Source organism: Cryptomeria japonica, chromosome 10, assembly GCF_030272615.1.
Source record: "Cryptomeria japonica chromosome 10, Sugi_1.0, whole genome shotgun sequence".
NCBI lineage: Eukaryota > Viridiplantae > Streptophyta > Pinopsida > Cupressales > Cupressaceae > Cryptomeria > Cryptomeria japonica.
In genome coordinates, this window is record NC_081414.1 from 269,974,179 (window position 1) to 269,990,040 (window position 15,862).

The window sequence follows — 15,862 nt, forward strand, 5'->3', positions numbered from 1 at the left end:
TTCTTTCTTTCTCTTTTCTTCTTCCTTCTTTCTATCTTCTTCTTTTCGCTTCTCTTCTTCTTTCTTCTTCTCCTCTTCTTGTTTGTTCTTCTCTTCTTCCTTTTTCTTCTTCTCCTCTTCCTGTTTCCTTTTCTCTTCCTCTTTTCTCTTCTCCTGTTCCTTTTTCTTCTTCTCCTCTTCCTCTTTCTTCTTCTCCCCTTCCTTTTTCTTCTCCTCTTCTTCCTTTTTCTTCTTCTCCTCTTCCTTTTGCTTCTTCTCCTCTTCTTCCTTTTTCTCTTTCTCCGCTTGCAATTTATCAGCCTTTTCTTTGTCTTGTTTTTCTTTGTCCACTTTCTCTTTGTCAGCCTTGTCATTTGTTGTATCCAGAGTGACATTTTCACCATCCAAAGCAGCAATGTCAATAGGGTCCATTTGTTCAGTGACCGGTTCTCCTTCACTATCATACACCTCATCTGGTTTTTTAGTTTATGGTTCTTGTTCAACCTTCTTGTTGGCTTCAGACACTTGGTGTAACCTTAGAGTGGCTTTGGCATGCGAGTGGGTATCTTTTACCACTTCAAAAACTTTCCCTTCCAATAACAGGAGTCTTCTTCTTCTCATGAAGTAGAGGCCTTTGTATTTCTCCATAACTTCAAAAAGCTTTGAATTTGATACATCAGGAAAATATTGTACAAATATTTCTTCTCTTATTTCCTATTCCTTTTCTATGGCAATGTGTCATTTGTTATCTAAAGAGTTATATAAAGAATCAAGTGCCTCAGATCTAATTTCTGATGGTGACCAGTCATTAATACATAAATATTGAATGACTTCCTGTTCAACTTCCTCCTTTTCATTATCATTAAAATCATCAAAACATTCTTTCAAATCACTAAGCAATTTTCTTCTAATGTTCTTGATAGTCCTTTGACAATGTTTCAATGGTTTATAAGAGGAAATGTTTATATTTACCGGTGCTGATGATGGTTCATTGCTGGTTGTCTTTGTCTTCTTCCTCATTTGCCTAGTCTTTTTAGGTTGTACCTCAGGTTCTATATCCTTAGAATCTGGTGAGGTGTTCTTAGTTTTCCACTTACTTTCAAAGACCTTGGTAGGTGTAGCTTCTGGTTTCTTTTTTGCCGGTGACCGCTTGGTCACTTTAGGACTCGCTAAGGTAACCGGTGCCAATACAGATGGCACTGCCTTTCCTTTCTTCACTAAAGGTTCTTCAACTGGTGTTACCCTCTCCAAATAGGTGTCGTTTCTCTTCTTCTTAGGATAAAGAGGTGAGGCAAGTAGGGTAGAGGCATACCCATCTAGCATGTCATACATTACCTCATATCCCATGGGCTCCACTTCTTATTTTCTAGGCTCAACTGCCTCAATTATGCACTCATCTACTTTGATGATAAAGCAGATGTCCTCTTCATACTTCTTAACAATGTCACCAGATATTCTCACCCTCTGGCTCATCTTGTGACTGAACTCATCAAAGTATTTGTTCAGGACTTCAGGATAACTGGTTCCTACCGCTTTAAGACTCTCTCTGATTTTCTTGGTAACCAGTTGGTCGGTAGACCATTGTATATCACCAACTCCTGGGAAATAGCCTTGAAAGTAGAAAAACAATCCTACTAGCAGTTGTCCAAATTTAAATCTCAAGGCATTGTCTTGTTTAATTGACTTTAGGTTCACCAATAGTTGCCTTTGCATACAGGTGCATAAATCAAATGAGGCATCTTCCATGATCATCCTGTAGGCGGCATTTACTGCTATAGCAGAGACAAAGTTAATTCTGCTAGCATAGAATATTCGGTAACCTATCACCATGTAGGCATATTTGACCAGATCGTCCTTGATGGTATTGACGGTCATTCCCCATTGCTCGCTCATAGAACTGGTGAGCTTGGTCATTTCTATATCGATGAATTTCCTTAGGGATGGAACATCTCCAACATTATAGAAACCAGTGACGACATGAATAACTTTCGGTGTGATGTCATGTGTGCGCTCAAGATACATTTTGTCACTGTGCACTCTTCTTAGAATGATTCAAATGTGATCTTCTGTGAACTCTTTAAGAAAATACATTGTATTGTGAAGCTTCTTCTTTTCCAGGATGCTATATTTTGGTTTGATCTTCTTGTCCTTCCTGCAGGATAAACTTAACTGAGAATGGATCACTAGAGATCCTAGGTTTTCTATTTTGCAATCAATATAATCTGAAATACCTTCCTCAACTATAACACCAGTAGGTATATGGGATAGGGCATTGTATTTTGCCTTCTATTGGATGAAATCTACCGAATAATCATGCGCACTAGGACTAGAGTGTGATGTAGAAGCCATTATAAATGGATAAACAAGAATTTTGATAAATACCTTCAAAAATCTATAATTTAGGGTTTGCAACTTCAGCTTCACCACACACTACTTCAGTTGCTGGATTACCGCTTTGTGTTCTTCACCTGACTGATTGATATTATCTCCAGATTCTTCTTTCAATGTTTTGAAATATTTCTAAATCACAAGACAAATCCCCTTTTCTCACTCTACACTTGAAAATTCCTTTGCTCACAAATTGATAAGTGAAAATGACTTGAAAATCCTTTTTCAGCAAATTCTTCACCTACCATAATAAATACTCCACTATTAGGGCATAAACCCTAATTTTTCTTTTACCATTTTTGATCTTTTGCCAATTGATAGGTATCACATACCAATTAAGGTCTTTTACCGGTGTAAACCGAGGGTTCGAAACATTTCACTGATTTCCTCCCTCTAAGCTTTTCTGAAGCTTAGTTTGTTGGTTCAATGACTTCCACACTAGGTGCAGAAACCGGTTCTTCTTGTGATACTTCTTCAGGTTTCCTCTTTCATGTTGTCTTCATATCTGTTTTAATAGTTTCAACATCAATCTTTCCTTTCGGAGTGACCGATATATCATCTGATATGTTCTTTCTCATTCTACAGGTTCTGGCAGGGTGTCCCAGTTTGTTGCAATGTTAGCAAACCATTCGAGGTGTTCTCCATGGTCCATTATTCATTCTACCATTCTTCCTTCTACATGTTGCAGTAGTGTGACCACAACCATGATAGATCAAGTAGGTTTCTCTCCAATTGATTGTTGCTTGATAGCCACCACCACCTCACTGATGGTCATAGGCATTATGCCGGTTTGGATTCTTGTTCACAGAGGATTCAGGAAAAAATCTTTGAATCCTTTGAGGATATCTTCCAATGTTGTGTATAACAGACCTACACTCAAATGCTCTATGCCCAAACTTGTTGCATGCATAACAGTTACCATTGAATCTATTGGATCTAGGCTTATTGTTTAGAAAGTAGGGAAAATTATTGTAAGCCTTACTTCTACATACATTGGTAGTGTGTCCTTCCTTGAGACAATTAAAGCAAACAGGTTTGAAATTTTGCTTACCTTTATCCTTTGGTGTTGGTTTCTTCTTTGATGCTCCATCTTTTGTTCCAAAGGTCTCACCTTCCTCATAACCAAAAAAACCAAGTTCAGTGGTATTCTTTATCGGTTTTTCTGATTCAAGCTTTTGTTCTAGCTTAACAGTGCTCTTATTGAATTTGGCAAGTATTTCCTTTAACTTAGTGAGTTATTTGGAAATAGCAGCATTGGATTCCTTCAAGGTTGCATTCTTCGAAATAGCCATGTTTAGTTCACCTTGCATTTCTTCTTTTTCTACTTTACTCTCTTGGAGATGAGTGGTAAGTGCACTGATTTCTTGCTTCAGCTTGGAGATCTCATGATCTTTGTCTTTTACCAGATCTTCAGTTTTCCTCCAGTTCTCTAACTCTTGACACATCCTGATAGTCAGTCCTTCCAGTTCCCTTCTTAGGTTAGCATTAAATTCATTCAGTTTTTCAACTTCTTCAACTAGGGCTTCCATGTCTGCTTCATCAGAAGAACTATTTTCAGTAAGCTCCATCAGTTTCTCAGAATTCTCTCTTCTCTTTGCTATAGAGGCTTTATATTTGACTTTGAGTTCATCATAGGCTTACTCATTCTGAGTGAGCCGATGAGTAAGTTCCCTCACAGTATATTCCCCCATATCTCCTTCTAAGTGGTTTAACTTATAGAAAGGTTGGCTCTAATACCAATTGATGAATACTAAGAGGGGGGGTGAATTAGTATACCAAAAAATACTGAACTTAAACACTTAAATAGTTTAGCAGTAAACCACTGTAACAGTTTTACTAACAAACTAGTTAACACAAATGCAAATCAAACAACAAATAAGGCATTCACCCATAGAAGCACAATCACCATAATATAAGAGTTTGATGTGGAAACCCAAATGGGTAAAACCACAGTGAGATGAAACTCACAAGTAACTATCTGTAGAATAGTAACCAGACCGGTTAAGGTCATATAATGTTCTTTACTAGAATAGATTCTGTTAGGAATCTCAATCTCTATTAGGAGATAATTCTGATTAAAGACTACCTTGTGAGAGGATTTCAGATCCACAGTTGTGAACCACCTTGTTAGAGGATTTACAAAGGCTTTGCTAGGCCTACCTGGTTAAGGGTTTTAGACTTGCCGAAGATGTGAGTAATCAACAAGTAAGTGATCTAAATACTAGCACAATATGCTTGGTTAGATCCTTGATAGCTCATTGTTAATGCATTTCAGCATTACTTCAGTCTTCAAAATCTCCACACTCTGTTTCTTCACACAGACCTAATCTTCTTTTGTGATCGCACATGCAAAAATCTCATCAACCACACAAAACCCTAACAACTCCTAAAACCCTAGACATGATGTCCTTATAAAGGAATCTGATTTCATGTCGGTCCAATAGGATTACATTGCAAGTTCCTAGGTTCAGTGCATCTAGACACATTTGGTAACACGACACAGAATCACTTCCAAAGTGTCGGTGGATGATAACTCATCACAAACATAATACTAGTTGGTAACTCATCATAGAGTAATACTAGTTCATACATCTACCTATTACCAGTTCACACATTTTACTGATTACTGGTTTGTCAAAATGAAGACTAGGAAAAATGATAACAACCGCTTTGTTTCTTTGTACCACTTTGGGATCCTTCAACTACTTGAGGTCTTCATACTGCTTGAGATCTGTAAACACTTTCTGCAAAACACTGATAGTCTAAAGACTATAATACATAATACTGGTTTGGAACAAATACCAGTTGAGCATAACTCATACATACAAAAAGTGATCTCAAAGCATGTATGTGTCCATCAATGACAATCACAACATCATCATCAAAAATGCCAATAGGTTAACATACTAAGGCTAAGATAACCTACCAGTATACTAAGGAGGGGTTTCTCAATGAAATCATACATAAGGAGATATCACATAACACCAACATATACAAGGAAAACCCAAGATGGGAAAAAACTTAGTAAGAAATGCTACTAGAGTCTACTACTCCAATCTAGCCTCACAATGAATCTCTGATTGCAATGTTTAGGGTACCAACCCAAGGAGCACCAACCCTTGATTTAGGGAACCAACCCAAGTAGCTACAACTTAGTGATCTGTAATGAGTATATTCAAATATAAAAGTAATAGTCTTCGTACAAATGGATTTTGTAACTATTCTATAAATCTCTCTGCTAGATCTTCTATCCAGTTCATTGTTGGTACTCTGCTCACCCTCTCATTATTGCAACCTCACTCTCTGTTGCACTCTTGTCAGTTCACCCTCTTCTCCTTCTCTATCGGTTCTTCTCTCTGTCGGTTCTATACTTTATCAGTTCTCTCTTATCTCTGCTACGACCCTTCCCTCCACCGGTACCACACTCTATCAGTTCTATGCAGGCCTTCTCTACAATCTTCTATGCTTCTTCTCTGCCAATATGGTCACTACCGATTCTACAATTTTTTTGTCAACTAAACACTTCAACCCTATTATTCCTCACACTCAGTCTCTTCATCTTCTTCTTCTTGGTGAGCACTTGACTGATTCCTTCTCACATGCAACAACACTCTCTCATTTAGCGACAACCTTCTCTAATTTTGGCTTGCATAATTATAACATCATTTTCCCACCAAAAGCCAATTCAAATTTTGGGCATTTAGGGTTTTCTCATCAACCTTGAGGAAAACAAAATCCAATTAAATCACATCTGATCTAATCTCCTATATTGATGAACTATAGTTCTCATCAATCAATCTTGTCATTGTCGAGCCTTCCTGATCAGGCCTTCTATTTTTTGCAATCTACATTTAACCTACTGGAAGATCTCTTGGTCGATCACTAAGAATGGTTCCGCAGTTTCCTTCACCTGGCTCAATCTTCTCAATTAGTGTGAGTTGGATCTATATTGTCCTCATGACCTCAAGCTGCAAACCTCTACTGTACATCCCATGAATCTCACAATTGACATAAATGTCAACCTGTCACCGTCTACCTTGCCTCTTGATACTTCACTAACTTAACATGCCAACATGTGCATGCATGCCACTTCACCTCCACATGGTCCCTATGTCAGCATCCACCTCTATTAGGTTATCTGTGTTGGTATGGATGGGATCACCGACCAACTCCATTTCTAGGTTCTTCTACCAGTTTACTAACCTTATCAGTTAAACCCTTACCCGGTCTATCATCAACCTTGCACTCTTCTTCTCTTCCAGTGGAACACTCAACTGGTCAACACTCTCTCTAACCTACCTTATGCACATCTTCATCAGATGGGATTTTTTTACATCTGCACTTTTTTGCATTATTGGTGGACATACATACTGGTAAACATCTTGATGACACCATGTCATCAACCTTCAACTATTTCCATCTTCAATCTGACCATTGTCCTCTCTCTATAGTTGATCTGCCTTGCCTTCTTCTTCATCAACTTGGACCTCATCCCAATTGGTTTGTCAAAGTGAAAAACACATCATTCTTCATCTATCCCGACAACTCATCATTTCTTTTTAGTTGGTCTAGTGTATATCCCCGATTTCATGCACTTGAGGCATCTTAGTGTTTCACCAGTGAATCCGGTGTGAGCCTTGAAACACCTGCCTTTAACTCTTTTAACTTATCACTCAAAACTATGATGCACACTTTTCATAATAGGATATAAGCTCCACTTACCGGTGTTAGTGGATCCCTATCATCTGCATCCTATAATGCACTCATGTGGCTACTCTATTTGTGTAGCATATCTTCAAATAGGCACATGTGATCCAGTTGGGCACACTCACTGTCAGTCATCTCTTCAAGTGGTGATTGCATCTGAATCCATTGGGAGTCCTATTGTTCTGCATCCACATAGCATATCGGTGACCTGTTCATCCTTCTCCTCTTGTGTTGATGTGATATAGGTAACATTCCACCTCTTCATCATAATCAATAACTCAACATCTTTCTCATCCTTCTTTTACACTAATAATAAGCTTGCCGGTTGACACCGACTCACTATCAACATATCACTTACCAGTTGATATATTTTCCTTACCAGTAACAGATTGTATTGGTAACCTATCCATATCTTCCACACAAGTCAAATACTAACTTGTGTACTGGTGACTCCAATGGTCATTCTTTTGAGTGGCATTCTCTACCTTACCTTACTGGTACTTTGCAACATAATGTGATATCAAAGCCATGATAGTGTTTCACATACATCTCTTATACCAATATCCCTTCTATACTAGTTGACATCAATGACAACACAATGCCAACAATCTCCCCCTTTGGCATTGATGTCAACACATGTAGTATCCAGCATACTTCATAATCTCTTTTCCCCTTTGTGTGATCCAACTCTCCTCCTTTGTCTAATCAATGGATTCTCACACATGTAGTATGCGATATACTACAAGATATTTCTCCCCCTTTGACAATAATGGAAAAGGGCATTACTAGGGTTTCTCACTCCTTGTATCTCTGGGCACTGACATAGATCTTTCTCCCCTTTTTCTTTACCTGATGCATCTCGTCCTATGATAATATCATTTGTTACAGCTTCTCAAGTCACATTACTTGAGATGGAGGGCTCAACCACCAACTGACACCAATTGAGTATGCAAATTTGATATTAATTGTTAAAGCACTCGATTGCAGAAGGATGTGTCAGTGAATACTACTCACTAGTTGGTCAGACTGCATCACCTCTCATTTTATCCCAAATTTATTTAGAATCAAGCATGATTGTACTATGAATACAACTAACCAAATGAGAAGTAGATACCCATAATCATGAAATTCTCTTGGGTATTCCTACAATAGTTTCCATCGTCTGCAGTATAGGCAGTTAGTACCGTCACAAGTTCAAGCATGTTGTCTTTGTTTCATAAGCACTTTAACTCCCCCTAAGTCATACATCTTAGGTCTTGAATACCTATCAGGTCTAATACCGTGGCTCCAATAATCTCCATATACCAATTGAGCTATGTAAATGTGATCATCTGATGATCTTTCAGCTCCATTATATCCTCCACATCCTATGACATGATCCTGGATGTACACAATGTCATACAATGTCATCATCAAGTCATAAATCAAACGTATTAGCCCCAAAACATGTATGCCTGCATGAACAACAACTGGGCCAACATATGTCATTTAGGTCTTCATCAACACCACCTGAGATATAACTTCCCCATTTCATGCTATTGGGGCTAATGCAATGATCTCTATCCTTATTATCTTACATAACCTGCAAGTACCTGTTAGCATCATAGCAGTAACATCCTACACATACCAGTTTCTTGTACCAGTCCATCATCACTACCAAAGCACCTTCCTATAATTCCTATCATTTTGTGTCACTATGCCTCTAATTCCAATTGTTAATCTCCATCTATTGACACATGCAATAGTGATCCAACTCTGATCTATAGATGTGTAGCCAAGGAAAGCTCTACACACTTTTCTTCTCATATCCATCCTTCATACTGACAAAAAATTGTTGTTCCATGTGTATTGTTCCACTATGGGGGCAAATGATAATTTTAGTGTACTACTCCCCGTAAGGTTCTACATCTTCTTTAAGCCTTAGGAGATATCACATGTGCATTGAATGCACATTTCTTGTCCATGGTAGCATCTTCTTGCTTCTTCCTCCATACCTGCTTGGTCACATTCTTTCTCCTATTTTTTAGTCTTGGGAGAAGGTCTTACCTTCTTCTACAGATTAATCCTTGCACTACTAGATTCTCCCACATGACTAGGAGGAGTACTATAGTAGCACACATCATCCATTCCAACCTCATGGTTAGGGAACCTTCTAACATACCAGTTTTCCCTTTCTTTTTTGATTATGTTGTTGTGATCATATGTCCATCTCCATGGATTCTTGCATGAGTAGGTATACTTCTCATCGTGTTCCATGCAGTCTCTGACTTCCACATTCTCTTTATCTTTTTCTATATTGATCATAGCTTCTATACTGGCTTCCATGTGACTACAAGTCCTTCTTCCTGCACTCATAACTTCTATGGTCTGATCTATTGTAGTTATAACAAATACCATTTGCATAACTGAGAGAAGGGATATGCATGTATCTACTCCTGGATACATTTATCTCATTTGCATGAAATCTATGAGATCCTAGATTATTCCTTCTAGATCCCTTTCTACATTCTTCTACCCTATGTCCATGACCATTACATGTAAAACAGTAACTAGAGAAGGAATATTTATGACTTACAAAATTGTTTTGCCATGCATGGGGAGATCTTGCCGCTTTATAATCTCCATTTCTATTTCTTTGGGGATGGATCATTGATTATTCATTCTCTACAACTCTTCCATCTGGTCCCTTTTTCTTCAACACTTGCCTTGACTTGTGGAAGGCATAATTTCTTTGTCTACTACCAATAGGATGTCTTCTTTGTTGTCTTCTCATGTTCCTGCTTCTGATGAAGTTGTCTTCTCCCATCTACCCTTTTTCTTTGGGATCTGCAGTGTTCCTCCTTCTTGTAGTACCGGTCTCCATCCTTGTCAGAAAGTCTTCACCAGTTGTGGTTAGATAAACCCTCTTTTGAGGAGCATTTCTAACTGTGAAGGTTTATCCCTTGTTCTCTTCGTTTGAGGAGACAAAAAAAATGTCATTGTGGGGGACATTCTTGTTGGTGGAGAATTCACCAACACCACTTCCTAATCCTTCGGTGTCCTTAACATGCTTTTTCTTTTTTAGCATTTTGTCCAAGGCATCACTGCTGCCATCAAACTAGATTCTTACCTAGAGCTCATCCTCACATTTCTCAAGTTCATTTTGGAGAATCTCCATTTCTCCAACCAGCTTCTGATATTCTTTATCTTTTACTTCTAGCTTAGATGCTAGATCATTACATTGACATTCCTTGGTATCTTCTTCTTGAGTCTTCAACTCTGAGATATATTTCTTAGATTCTTTAAGGAATTTGATCAACTGGTTCTGCTCCACAATAGAAATGTTCTTGAATATCTTGTATTCATTTTTTCCTCTACTAAGTTCTTCAAGTGCATTTACAAGCTCACCTTCAAGATCATTTTCTTCTTCCTCTTCTTCTTCACCTTCACTATCACTGCCAAACACATCTTGCTAGTAGGAGTGATCTGTATGATCATTCTCAGATGTGTGCCTCTCATCTTCTAATTCTTGAGCCATGAAGAGGTGGGTTCCTTCATCATCATTTTTGTGTTTGCTAGTAGATCCGCCTTCATCATTTGCAGATACATGAGATGCATTTCTCATTCTTTCTTCACAAACCAGTTCTATAGTAGTAGGCTCATTTTCATAGATCTTCTTCAATATTTCCCATAGTCATTTTGTCATTATGCATATGTCCACCTGTGAGGAGATATCATCTAATAACCCACATAGTATAGCCTTCATTTTTGTATCATTGCATTGGTTTCTTCTTTCTGCATCAAAATCGGTGGGAGGACTGACTTTCCTAAGGCAACAATTTACAATAGACATCCACACATCAAACCCTAGGGAGGACAAGTAGACTTCAATTCTACAAATCCAAATGTAATATTTTGAACCATCAAATACCGGAGCAGGGATTGACACTAAATAGATTATTTTGTCCTTAAGCCAAAATCTACCCAAGCTAGAGAAATCTTATCATCCGGGAACTTGGGGCTATGATACCAATTGTTAGGCACAATGTACCACTAAGAGGGGGGTGAATCCATGGTTCTCAAATTCTTCTCCCTTTAACTCTGAAGTATATGTACCAGTTAACATACTAAGGCTAAGATAACCTATCAGAATGCTAAGGAGGGATTTCTTAATACAATAACATACAAGGAGACATCACATAACACCAACATGCATGAGGAAAACCCAATATGGGAAAAACCTCAGTGAGAAATGTTGTTTGAATCTACTACTCCAATCCAGCCTCACAATGAATCTCTAATTATAATGTTTGCGACACCAACCCAAGGAGCTACAACCCCTGCACTAAGCTACAACTTAGTGATCTACAATGATTATATTCAAATAAAAAAGTAATAGTCTTGTTACAAATGGATTTTGTAACTCTTCTGCAAATCTCTTAGCAAGATCTTCTATCCAATTCACTACGGGTACTTTGCTCACCCTCTCACTATTGCAAGCTCGCTCTCTTTTGCACTCTTGTCGGTTCACCCTCTTCTCCTTCTCTGTCAGTTCTACTCTTTGCCAATTCTGTACTTTACCGGTTCTCTCTTCTCTCTACTATGCCTTTTCTCTCCACCAGTACCACACTCTGTCAGTTCTATGCATGCCTTCTTTGCAATCTTCTGTGCTTCTTCTCTACTGATATGGTCACTCTCGATTCTGCACTTTTGTTGCCAGCTAAACACTTCAACCTTATTCTTCCTCATGCTCAATCTCTTCTTCTTCTTCTTGGTGAGAAATTTAGTAATTTCTTCTCACATGTAGCAACACTCTCATTTAGTGACTGCCTTCTCTAATTTTGGCTTGCATATTTATAACCTAGTTTTCCCACCAAAAGCCAATTCAAATTTTGGGTGGTTATGGTTTCCTCATCAACCTCGAGGAAAACCAAATCCAATCATATCTCATCTGATATGATCACCTAGATTGATGAACTATAACTCATCAATCAATCCCAGCATTGTCATGCCAACTTGATCAAGCCTTCTATTTTAGGTAATCTGCATTTAACATGTCAATGGATCTCTTGGTCGATTACCAAGAATGGTTTTGCGGTTTCCTTTACCTACCTCAATCTACTCACTCAGTCTGAGCTGGATCTTTGTTGTTCTTCTAACCTCAAGCCATAAGCCTATGCTGTGCATCTTGTGATTTCGTAGTCGACATAAATGTCGACATATCACCATCTACCTTGCCGCTTGTCACTTTACCAACTTAACATGCCAACCAGTGCATACATGCCACTTCACCTCCATGTGGCCTTTGTGTCGGCATCCACCTCTACTATGTCATCTATGTCAGTATGGATGGGATCACTGACCAACTCCATTTCTAGGTTCTTCTACTAGTTTACTAACACCATCAGTTAAACCCTTAACCGTCTTGTCATCAACCTTGCACTCTTCTTCTCTTACGGTGCAACACTCAACTGATCAACACTCTTGCTAACCTACCTTATGCACATCTTTATCAGATGGGAGTCTTTTTCATCTGCACTTTGTTGCATTACCAGTGGACATACATACCAATAAACACCTTGATGGCATCATGTCATCAACCTTCAACTATTTCCATATTCAATTCGGCCATTGTCCTTTGTATGTAGTTGCTCTGCATTGCCTTCTTCTTCATTAGCCCAGACCTCATCTCAACCGGTTTGTCAAAGTGACAAACACATCATTCTTCATCTATGTTGGAAACTCATCATGCCTTCTCAGTCGGTCCAGTGCATATCCCTGATTTCATGCACTTGAGGCATCTTAGTGTTTCACTGGTGAATCTGGTGTGAGCATTCAAAACAACAGCCTTTAACTCTTTTAACTTATCTCTCGGGACTATGGTGCACACTTTGCATAATAGGAGATAAGCTCCACTTACCGATTGTAGTGGATCTATATCATTTGTATCCTACAATGCATTCATGTGGCTTCCCTTTTTATGTAACATATCTTCAAATAGGAACATATGATCTAGTTGGGCACACTCACTGTCAATCATCTCTTCAAGTGGTGACTGCATCTAAATCTAGTGGGAGTTATGTTGTTCTACATCCACACAACATACTGATGACCTATTCATCCTTCTCCTCCTATGTTGATATCATATAGGTAACATTCCACCTCTTCATCACAATCAACAACTCAACACCTTTCTCATCTTGCTTGTACACCAGTCATAAGCTTATCGGTTGGCACCAACTCATTGTTAACACGTCACTTACTAGTTGACATCCTTTCCTTACCGGTGATAGATAGTACCAATAACCTATCCATATCTTCCACGCAATTCAAACACTAAGTTGTGTATTGGTGACTCCAATGGTCATTCTTCTAAGTGACATTCTTTCCCTTACCTTACTGGTGCTCTGCAACACAAGGGGATATCAAAGATAGATCCTGTATGAATCCATGACAGTGCTGCACATACATCTTTTACACTGATAGCCCTTCTATATTGGTTGACATCAATAAAAACATGATGCCAACATGGATTGAAGGTGAAGTGTCTAAGAACTGATAGAGGTCAAGAATTTTGTTTCAAGTGTCTAAGAACTGATATAGGTAGAGAATTTTGTTTTGGTGACTTCTGTTGGCATTGTGTTGTCATTGATGTCAACCGGTATAGAAGGGTCATCGGTGACTAAGTAGTGGTGACCAGTATGGGTGAAGTAAATAGTGATGTCAATTGGTATGAAGGATGGAGTGTGTATGTAGACAAAAAGGTATGTTACTAGTAGACATGAAGTGTAGTATCTATCGGTAAAATAGGACCACCGACAAGAAAGCAAAGAAGAAAAGAAGAACAGAGGGATGTGATCACCGGTAGACAAAGAGAATTATAATGCAATTAGTAAATGGATTCAGTGGATGGGTTAACATGTTTGATGGAAGGCCAAGTTTATCTGTTGGCAAAGAAGAGATCAGGAGGTATGAAGGTCCACTAGTGAAGCTATGTTATACTAGTAATGTGTCTTGAACTGATAGTGAGTCTTTGTCGGTGAATGAAGCTAAACTGACTTTGCAATCTGACCATAGGTAGATGTCAAAATGCATGACAGGTGCACACTAGGTGGTGAGCATGTAGATGTCGGTGAAGTGTTCATTAACGTGATAGTTGACAAGCAGGTCAACATTAATGAAGAATCCACAAATCATGGGAAGATGGCAGTATGTTGCAGCTCAAGGGAGATAGAGTGGAAAGTTGATTGAACTTACCTTGTAGAATGATCTGATCCTTGTACTGATTGGCCTAAGGAAACAATCGAGCCATTAAAGGTGATTGATAGAGCAATGCTGAAAAGCTTGTTGCAGATATCTAAAAATTGAAAATGTGGATTGGAAGGAAAGGATATGGCAATGTTGTTTGATATGATGCAGATCATCTTTCTAGAAAAGGAGATCCAATCAGATTTGATAGGGATTGAGCTGGTAGAGGAAAACCCTAGCATGCCACCATTTGAATGTTTCTTTTGGCAGGAAACCCCGCATATAAATATGTGAAATCAAGACTAAAGATGTTGATACTACATGCAAGTTAAGAGTAAGAAGAGAGCTTGTGCAAGAAGAGAAACTATCTGCTTGAGAGTTCTTTCATAGAGAGTTAGAGTGTGGAGTTAGCAGGATGAACCGGTGAGAGGTTCTAACTGATAGAGACATAGTAACTGTTAAATTGTTATAGTTTTAATATTCAAGTGTACTGGTAAGGAGTGAATTGTTAGGAAAGCATCCAAGTGTGACACTATGAAGTGTGAGGTTTAGAGAAAGAAAGGAAAGAGTGGGAGTAACTGGTAAGAGATCAGAGAGAGCAATTTGATAACTGACAATAGAAGAAATGGTGAAATAGAGGAAGGTGGTAACCGACAAAGATCAGTTGATCAGGTGTTGTAGAACTTATTTGCAACTAGGTTCTATCATTGCATCAAAATTATATTTCATTGTATTACACCGAGTTGGTACTCTAAAATTAGTAGGGGTTGGTTCTCCTTGGTTTGGTGCCCTAAATCATTTGTAACCTATTATTTCATTGTGAGACTTGATTGGAGTAGTAGACTCCAGTAGCATTTCTCACCAAGTGTTTTCCCATATAGGGTTTTCCTTATACATCTGGTGTTGTGGGTTATGATTTGTGTGTTTACCTCTTTTGATATCTTCTCATATCTTACTAGTTTGATTGCTTAGTGTTTAGGTTGTTAACCAATACTCAAAGCATGGTTTAAAGAGAAAATATTTTTAGGAACCACTAATTCATCCCCCCCTCTCAGTGGTACATTATGTTCAACAATTGGTATCAGATCCTAGGTTCCTGGTTGATCAAATCTTTCTCTAGCTTTGGTAGATTCTCATCAAAGAACACAATGGTAAGAAATGATTTCACCTCCTCAAAAGCCCCCATGTTTGATGGATCTAACTATGCCTTCTAGAGTAGAAGAATGGAGACCTATCTTTCCTCTCTTGGTTTTGATGTGTGGATGTCTGTCAAGAATGGGTATACTATCTCTAGTGTTCCTCCCATTGATCTAGATGCTAAGAAGGAGTATGAGATCAACACAAAGGCTAAACATGCTATTCTAAGAAGACTGTCTGATAATGAGGTCATCAAGGTCATGCACTGTGCATCCATCAAGGAGACTTGGGATAAATTGCAGAGATTATTTGAAGGAGATGCCAAAGTCAAAGAGGCCAAGCAGTAATCACTAAGAGGTTAGCTTGAAGGCTTGAAGATGAAAGATGAAAAAAAGATTGCAGATTACCTTCACAAAGTAGATGA